Source organism: Mus musculus, chromosome 2, assembly GCF_000001635.26.
Source record: "Mus musculus strain C57BL/6J chromosome 2, GRCm38.p6 C57BL/6J".
Classification (NCBI taxonomy): Eukaryota; Metazoa; Chordata; class Mammalia; order Rodentia; family Muridae; genus Mus; species Mus musculus.
In genome coordinates, this window is record NC_000068.7 from 173,046,129 (window position 1) to 173,054,330 (window position 8,202).

Below are 8,202 nucleotides of genomic sequence, written 5' to 3' on the forward strand. Positions count from 1 at the left end.
ACAGGAGGATGTGTGCATTGTGAACAGTTCAGAGTCTGCCTGTGAGGTCCTCAGAGCAATGTAAGTTTACTCCTTGGAAAGGAGTCAGGTTATACACAAAGGTCATATATACTTAGGCCTTAAGCACAGCTCGTTGCTATTTTAACATCCCCCCCCCCCCGAGACAGGGTTTCTCTCTGACTCCTGAAACTCTCTCTGTAGACCAAGCTGACCTTGAACTCCTGCCTCTGCCTCTCAAGTGCTGGGATTAGAGGCATATGCCACCAACCCTAGGTGACTCCTGGACGCTTGCCCTTAAGAGGCTTCGCCCTGGTTCCAGCTTAAGGGACTCCCTTCCCTACCCACACCTCAGTCTCTCTGTCCTGCCCAGAGCCTCTAAGCTGGTTCAGAGCACAGGGACCACTCTGCTCTCGGGGGTTCACTCGGCGAACCCTGCTGTCCCCAGGAAGCACCCAGACACCCCTGCCTCGCAGTGAGGGGTTCATTTCTCCATTTTCTTTCCTGGGGCTGACAGTGCTCACCGCCGAGAGGGCTGAACCTCTGGTAATCAAAGCCACCACTTCCTTGCACAGCCTTTGGCTATATTTAGAGCTACAGCCTCTCCGGCTCAGAGTCCGGGCGTGGCTGGGCCTGTGGCTCCTTCCTGAGCTGAAAGGAAGTTCCCACCTGCTTCCCCTCGTGCCTAGGCCAGGGGCACCTGCAAGCTGTGCTAGCAGCAGGCTGCACAAAGCACCCAGCCTCCTGTGTCTCCAAGCCTCCGGAATCCTGGACTGAAGGAGGGAGTGCAGCCAGACCGTTCTTTCCTCCAAGGACCCTGTGTTTCCTGAGGGTCTTCCAGACCCACGACGTGGTAGACCCAGGGCAAAAGAGTAGGGGACCTAGATAGGGCCCCTGACCTTGCGAGGCCAGAGCACAGTTGTGGGGGAAGTGGAAGTTCAAACCACAAATGGTAATTTAAGAAAAAGCCAGGGGCTGGGATGCGGCTCAGTTAGTAGAGTGTCTGCCTAGCATGTGCTTGCCTCGGTTGGATTCCTTATGATGCATAGACCGGGCATGGTGCATAGCTATAACCAGGGCACTGGGGGTGGGGGTGGCAGGAGGGTCAGAAGCTCAAAAGTCAACTTTGGCCCCATAGAATATGAGGCCACACAGGCTTGACCATTGGGAAACTTTGGAGTGTTTTTTTTAAGGGGAGGGGACGATATGGCTCTGCCTGAGTTTGATCCTAGGACCCACACAGTGAAAAGCAAAAACTGACTCCCAAGAGTTGTCCTCTGACCTCCACATTCACAACAGGGCTTGGCCTACCTAATAAGTAAATAAATAAATGTTTTTTAAAAAAAAATTGGGGGAGAGGGGAGCAGAGATCTCTGGTCAGTACCTCTGGAACCCAGGAGTGTGTGGGAGGAGCTTGAGGCTTAGAAAAGTATGGTGTGGTGTGGTGTGGTGTGGTGGGGTGTGTGTGTGGGGGGGGGTGGGGTGGATAGGACAGGGGCTGCCTGGCAATTGGCCAACAAGCTGAAGACTAGGTGGCTTCAGCCTAGAGAAGCCTCTGTGGGTCACCAGGACAGGAGTGACTCCAAATATGGAGAAAGAGCCGCTCTGCCACCCAGAGAGGCACCAGTCATGCATGGATGGTCGCTCTGTCTGGTTAGGTTCGGATGACTGGGAGGGAGCAGAGGCTGGAGGTGTTTGCAGTAGTCCAGGGCGTCTCCCAGGGAGTCAGTCCCCGACACCAGTGAAATCTGGAGCCATAGTAAGCACAGATGACCACCTGCTGGAGGCCAGGGACACAAACACCGCAGGGGCCAGGACAGTCTCCAAATGCTGGAAAGCTGGGGTGGAAAAGGCTGGGTTTTGGAACTATGGGGGGTGGGGAGGAGTGTGCATGGCTGTGTGGGGACCCAAGGCAGACAGGATGGATGTGAGTGTCTCTCACCCAGGAAAGTGACGCGCTCCACACTCGAGTACTGGTGGCTTCCAGGAGTGTGGCAGCGATCCCACCAGCATGGGCACCAGCAGGGTGCATGGGTGCCTACAGGACTTGGATCTTTAACTCACACCCATGAGGTGGCAGAAAGCTATGCAATGGTGGGACTCGGGGTGGGGGTGGTGAGTCAGGACCTCCTGCCCACGCAGCATCTGACACAAAAGATGACTACGGAAGAGAGAAAGGGTTCCGGCACCGTAGTGAGTTGGTGGAGTGGCTTGCTCTGACCTCTGGCCTCTGGACTTCCAGGAGAGAGACGGCTGGGGTGGTGGTCCCTGCAACCAGGAAAAGCACCTGATACTCCCGTGGCTCTGGACTTGCTGATCCAAGAGCAGGAGACAATTCCTTTGTCTCAGCCTTGGTGGCTTTGGTTTGTCACGACCAGTACCAGTGAAGAACTCACTCAGTCACGGGGTGGGAGGGTCGTCTAGATGACGGAGCTGGGGCGGGGACTAGGGCGGGCACTTGGCCTTTCCATAGGCTCAGAGGGTTAAGGTATTTGTCACCAAGTGACCTGGTGGAACTTGTCCTCTGACCACTACATGAACTGTGGTGTGTGTGTGCCCTCCCTATAGAAAGGAAAAAAAATGAATGAATGCATAAATAAATAAATGAATTCAATACAAATTTAAAGTTTGGTTTTCAGGGGCCCTGCCCTGTGACATTGAGAGATGTGACCCCAGAGGTCATACAGCCTGCACATCCCCAGGGAATTCTGTTATTCTGTCACTCAGAAGGGGCACAGCTTGTAGCTGGAAAGAATGTCTGACATGCCCTGCCCACCCTGCTTACATCAGAAGTGAAAACAAGGAAAGCCACAGACTTTGCCAAAATGAACCAGATTTTGAGGCTCAGACCTGCGGATCAGACATGCTCCATGAAGCTTCCCAGCTTCTGTGTAGCCAACCCCATGGCCTTGTCCCAGCCAAGGAGACAACTCAGAAGCAACAGTGTCTGAATGGTATTGTAGAAAAACAGGAGGGGCAGGGACATGAGTTCAAATCCCCAGACCCCCTTGAAAAGCCAGATGTGGTATCACACGAATCCCTGGCTCTGCTCAGAGGCCAGACTGTCTAGCTCCAGGCTCATAGAGACTTTGTCTGCAAAACGAGGTGGATCGTGAGAGAGAAAGATACCCAACAGCAGGTCTGTGTCTACACATGTCCACACACACACACACACACACACACACACACACACACACAGAGAGAGAGAGAGAGAGAGAGAGAGAGAGAGAGAGGACCAGACAATAGAATCAGCAGAAGTCTGTGAGAAGCTCAGGGCCCTGGCACATGTCCCTGAGGTGCCCACACTGTTCAAAGTGCAGACACAGGTCAGTTACTAGTGCCTTGTAACCACCTATTATCTTCTTTTTAGCTTTTGAGACATGGTCTCATATAACCCAGGCTGGCCTTGACCTTGGTAAGTAACTGAAGATGACCTTGAACTTCTTACGACCCTGCCTCCTCTTCCACAGTGTTGGGATTAGAGGTGTGTGTGGTACTACGAATGAAACCCAGGACTTCCTAAGCGACACTTCACAAACTGAGCCACGGCCACAGCTCTGAGGTAAGGTGCCTTTAACCACTGTGCTTTGTGTCTTTTCTGAGAGCCCTGTCCTGCTGATGACCAGGTGACATGGTAGAGCCAGGGTTCAAACCAAGCAGAGTCCTGTACTAGGGAGATACAGACAGTTTCCGGAGGGTGCTGTCACCAGGGGACACCTGCAAATAAACAAACAAACAAAAAAAGGACTGTTTTCTTTCCTCTGCTTGGCGGCAAAGGCAAGCTATGCTTTTAGTGACATGCCCCAGCTTGCAGCTGGGGTCCCTGGGGATCTGCCTTCAGTGGTGGGTTCAGAACGGCTGAGCCCAGTCACCAACCCAGGCAGCTCTCTATGCCCTCTATCCTCACAGAACCAAGTGAGCACCCTGACCCTGGGGACCGACAGCTGGGGGACACTCAAACCCGGCCTTTCTCCTTGCCAATGTCTGCACAGTCCACTAGGAGGAGAGCAGGGTGCCAGAGCCCAAGGCCTGAAGGCAGCTGTGACTCCAGAGGTGCCCTTTCCCGGAGGACACACTCTCTAGTGGGTTCCCCGTCCTCCTGCAAAGAGGACAGGAGGGGACAGCTGGCACAGGTGCCAGAGAACTTTCTCACAAACACGCGGAGGTCAGACAAAACCAAGGTGAGAGTTGATGGGGTTGGTCAAAGCTCTGAAGTTTCCTTCCAGGTTCAAGTTTGGGACCAGTGGCTAAAGCCAGCCTCAGGCACCGACAGGGCGGCCCTGACAGTGAGGCTCCCCCTCCCCCATTGCCACACTGTTCCCTGAAAGGTTGGAATCTCTTTCCTTGCCCTCTCCTCTCATCCCTTCCCCCACTTCTGCCTTTTCCTGCATTACCAGCTGCCCCCTACCCAGAGCATCAGCTCTGATACCCGCCCCACCCCCACCCCCTATACACTGTCTCTGCTCCCATCTTGCTGGGAGGGTCTTTCCTTGTGGGGTGGGCTGCCTGGAGTAGCCCCACCCCCACCCCCATTCCCAACTGTTCTAGCGCAAGATGAGAATGAGTGCCTGCTGGCCATCTGAGCATCAGGACCTGGCCACTTCCTGCAGGTGCCTCAGAACACTGGGGGAGGGAGCACCAGGGAGAGGCAGCTTGGACCTTTGTCCTCTCAACGTGGCCTGTAATCCCCTCTGCTTTAGTGGCTCTGACATTAGGAGGTGGGGCTCACATTCTGTGTTTTGGCCCTAGGCAGGTCTGCAGGGCCATAGGTCATGGGAAAGGGAGGGGGACTTAGGGATGACAGTTTTAGCCTCTCCACTATGGTGGCCCTGTGACCTGTGGGCCAGGTGCTACTGTCACAATTGGCACTGATAAAGCCGCTGTAGGATATGTGGGCTGGACTGGAGGCAGCTACACTCCCACAAGCGTGACCTACAAATTCACTCTCAGAGAATTCCAGGGTGGCTGGAAGGCAGAGTCCCCTGATGGGCAGCGGGGATTGTGTTCAGACAGGCCTGGTTCCGGGGACACTTAGTGGATGGAACCCTTGGCGGACTACTAAACCCATAATGCCCCCTGCTGGGTGGTGTCTAAAGCTGGAAGCCCCAATCCTCACTCTATGTGACCCAGGGCAGCTGTGTCAGCCCCTCTGGGCTTTATTCTCTATGTGTTCACGATAGAAGTCCCTTCTGACCAAGATGCACAGATACTCCAGGAGGCTGCCAAGGTGCCTGGTATCCAGCAAGCCCAGCTACTTACCTCTATGCCCTTTTAAAGATGGCCTACTAGCCCAGTGGGCACAAGTATCCTTTAAGCCATGGAGACTTTGGGTCTCAAAAGCAGGCTTAGGGGACTCTAACTCTGTGCCTGGGGACATCTGCTGGGCCTGCACCAGTTGCACAGCAGTTCGTTGTCACTGTGGGGCAGCCACATCTAGAGCCAGAGATGCTGGGCAGCCACTTGGTCATCCCTTCTTTCCCAGGCCAGGCAAGATCGCAGGGCAGGGACAGGGCTCTGGCAGAGGGCACCTGGCTGTCCCCTCCCTTTCCTTAAACTCCATAAACTCCAGCTGGGCTGGCCAGGGCAGGATTTTGTTTGCCAAGAAGGCAGGTAGTCAGACAGTTGAAGGAGGAAGGATGAAGAGGTAGTCAGCAGGTGGGAGAAGACCCTGTCCCCCCCCCCCCACACACACACACATGCAGCAGGCTGGCCAATACACCAACCAGCACCTCCCCCCCCCCCCCCCCCCCCCATGCAGCAGGCTGGCCAAAACACCAACCAGCAGCCCCTGTACCTGGTCTTGGCACCAGATGAAGCAGACAAAAGTATCCCTACCCCACCCCATCCCTTCTGGGTCCTCAAGTTCCTCTTTGGTAAAGTGAGAATAAGGTTTCCCTGCCCCTCCTTGAGATGGAGAAAATCACAGTCCAGAACCCCAAAGACTGAAGACACAGAATGCATGACCTGGTGATATTAAACCCTGCTTCAAGCTCGGCTCTCTACAGCTCCCAGTGAAACCCGGCTCCTGCACAGACTCCATGGCCCCGTGCCTCTGCCTGTTCCCAGCTCCTCTTTACACTGCCCCAGTCACCCGGGGCTCCAGACTGGACCAGGCTCTCCCTGCCTCAGGGCTGTGTCTTCTGCTGCAAGAAGCTCCCTCCTCTCCGAGGACTGACCCCCTATGCATTTTGGGGTCTCAGCTTAAAAAGTATCTACGTGGGGAGACCTTCCCTGCTGGCCTTCTTTGAAGCAGTATCTATCCGGGCTGGTTTGCTGTGGTGTCCCAGGCTTATAATGGGGCCTGACTGGAGTATTAGTCACTCCACATAAGTGGTCAGAAAGTGAGTAGACCAAGGGCCCAGACCTCGGCTACCATGTGCAAGGCCCTGGGTTCAATTTTTCAAGCCAAACAATGAAAGCGAACCCCTTTTCTTCTGAATTCCAGTCCCCCTTTATCAGGGCCCCGAGGAGCCCGAGTTCCAGATCTTTCTGAGACAGGAACAAGGTGACAGAGAAGTCCGCTGGTATAGCCGTTTAGTCTTCAGACCCAGGGTTCAGAAGCTCAGCCATACCCACCATGTGGTTCTCCTGCATCCTTGGGGACCCCCTTTCTTTACAGACAAAGGCACATCCCCCCCCTCACAAGAGAGTCCTAGTAGCCAAAGCTTTATCTGTGCCTTCTGTCTGGTACTGCCATTTGCTGGGGCTCCTCTCTCTAGGAGAGGAGACTCCAGCACACTGTCAAAACTGTCAAACAATTTCCCTGCCAGGTCTTTACAGGAATCCAAGGCCTCAGTGCCCAGTGCCAAGCACCCACTTAAGACAATACCTCCAGGGCTGTGGGTCTGCACGGCGCCCGTGTCTCTCCTCAGCCTTATATAGGCAAAGGCCGGGGAATCCCTGTCTAGGTCTGGGATGGAGTCCCAAGGGACCCACTGATCCTGGATATCCCACCTCTGACTCTGCCAGCTCCTGGTCAGGTGGGTGGGGGTGGCTACCCATCTGGTAGCCCTGGGGTGAGTCCAGGGCCTTCTGGAGTCCCAGTGACCAGGGCAGCGCAGGCTCTTACCAAATAAGGCCCGGGCAGCGGGCTTGGCCAGGCTCTGCAGCCGCTCACCCTGCCTCCAGTGCTCACCCAGCAGAGATTTGCTCACACTGGTTCCAAGATCCCCCACTGCAGTGGCACCCAGCACTGTTTTGTATCCCTTCTTAGCGGAACTTACAGTTGGACGTTTTGCAATGTTCCACTAGAGCCCTGTAAACGGGGACATGCAAGGGCCCCGGGGTCCTGGCTACAGCGGGGACCTTGAAAATGGCTGAGGCATGACCCCTGCTCCCCTCCAAGGACAGGAAGGCCCCTGCTCCCACATGTCCTGGGGTAGGAATGGGCCAGTTTCCAATGTCTTTTCTGTAGGGCTTAGGGGCAAGATTTGCCGAAGGATGAGTATAGGTAGCTGGGGGTCAAGGGCAAACCGAGGTCTCTGTGTCTGCAGTGTGACATAGCTGGAGACTTCTGCCATCAAGCCACCTCGGAGCAAGTAGACCCTCTGCGCCAGTTGGGGTCGACCCAACCAGAGGACCTAGGTGAGGCCAGGTGTGGATCGAGAGTTCCTGTGGGCATGGAATTTCCTGCCCACCTATCTCAGTTCCTGCAAGCAACTCTGCCACCTGGAGCCTCAGTTTTACCTTCCTTACAATGGTTAGATTGAAAACCACTTAGGAGCTGGCAGAGGGAGGGATGCTCTTTCCTGGGAGTTGGGAATGAGTGCAGAGACTCCCCTTCTGGTCCATCACCCTCCCCAACTCCTCGACACCCTCCAACTTTCTCATGGTCGCAGGGTGTTAGAGAGGTATGCTGCATCTCTCTAAAACCCCCAGAACAGGAAGTGTGTGGGAGGAGGCGGTCCTGCAGCTCTACTGCCTGTGTGAACCTGTGCGAACCTGTGCATGAGCGTGTGTGTGTGTGTGTGTGTGTGTGTGTGTGTGTGTGTGTGTGTGTATGAACCTGTGTGAGCCTGTGAGTGTGTCTCTGTGCCCATGGGTGAACCTTTGTTAATATGTGTAAGAAACTATGTACATGTGTGTCTATGCGAACCTGTGTGTGTGTATCTGTGTGCATGTGTGGAGGGGGGCACCTGGCCCAGCTCTTCAGACCCTCCAGCCCTGGTCTTGGACTTCAGGATGATCAGTGCCAGGCCGGCTGGT

The 8,202-nt window shown here is 54.9% G+C and overlaps 1 long non-coding RNA gene across 1 annotated transcript; it reads right to left on the reverse strand.

Moving 5' to 3' along the window:
- Nucleotides 1-3,555: 3,555 nt before the first annotated feature.
- On the reverse strand, nucleotides 3,556-4,891 carry Gm36337. The gene is made up of 2 exons (XR_375355.3): nucleotides 4,591-4,891; nucleotides 3,556-3,714 (listed from the first exon to the last, which is right to left on the reverse strand). It is a non-coding gene; the product is annotated as a predicted gene, 36337 (long non-coding RNA).
- Nucleotides 4,892-8,202: the final 3,311 nt, after the last annotated feature.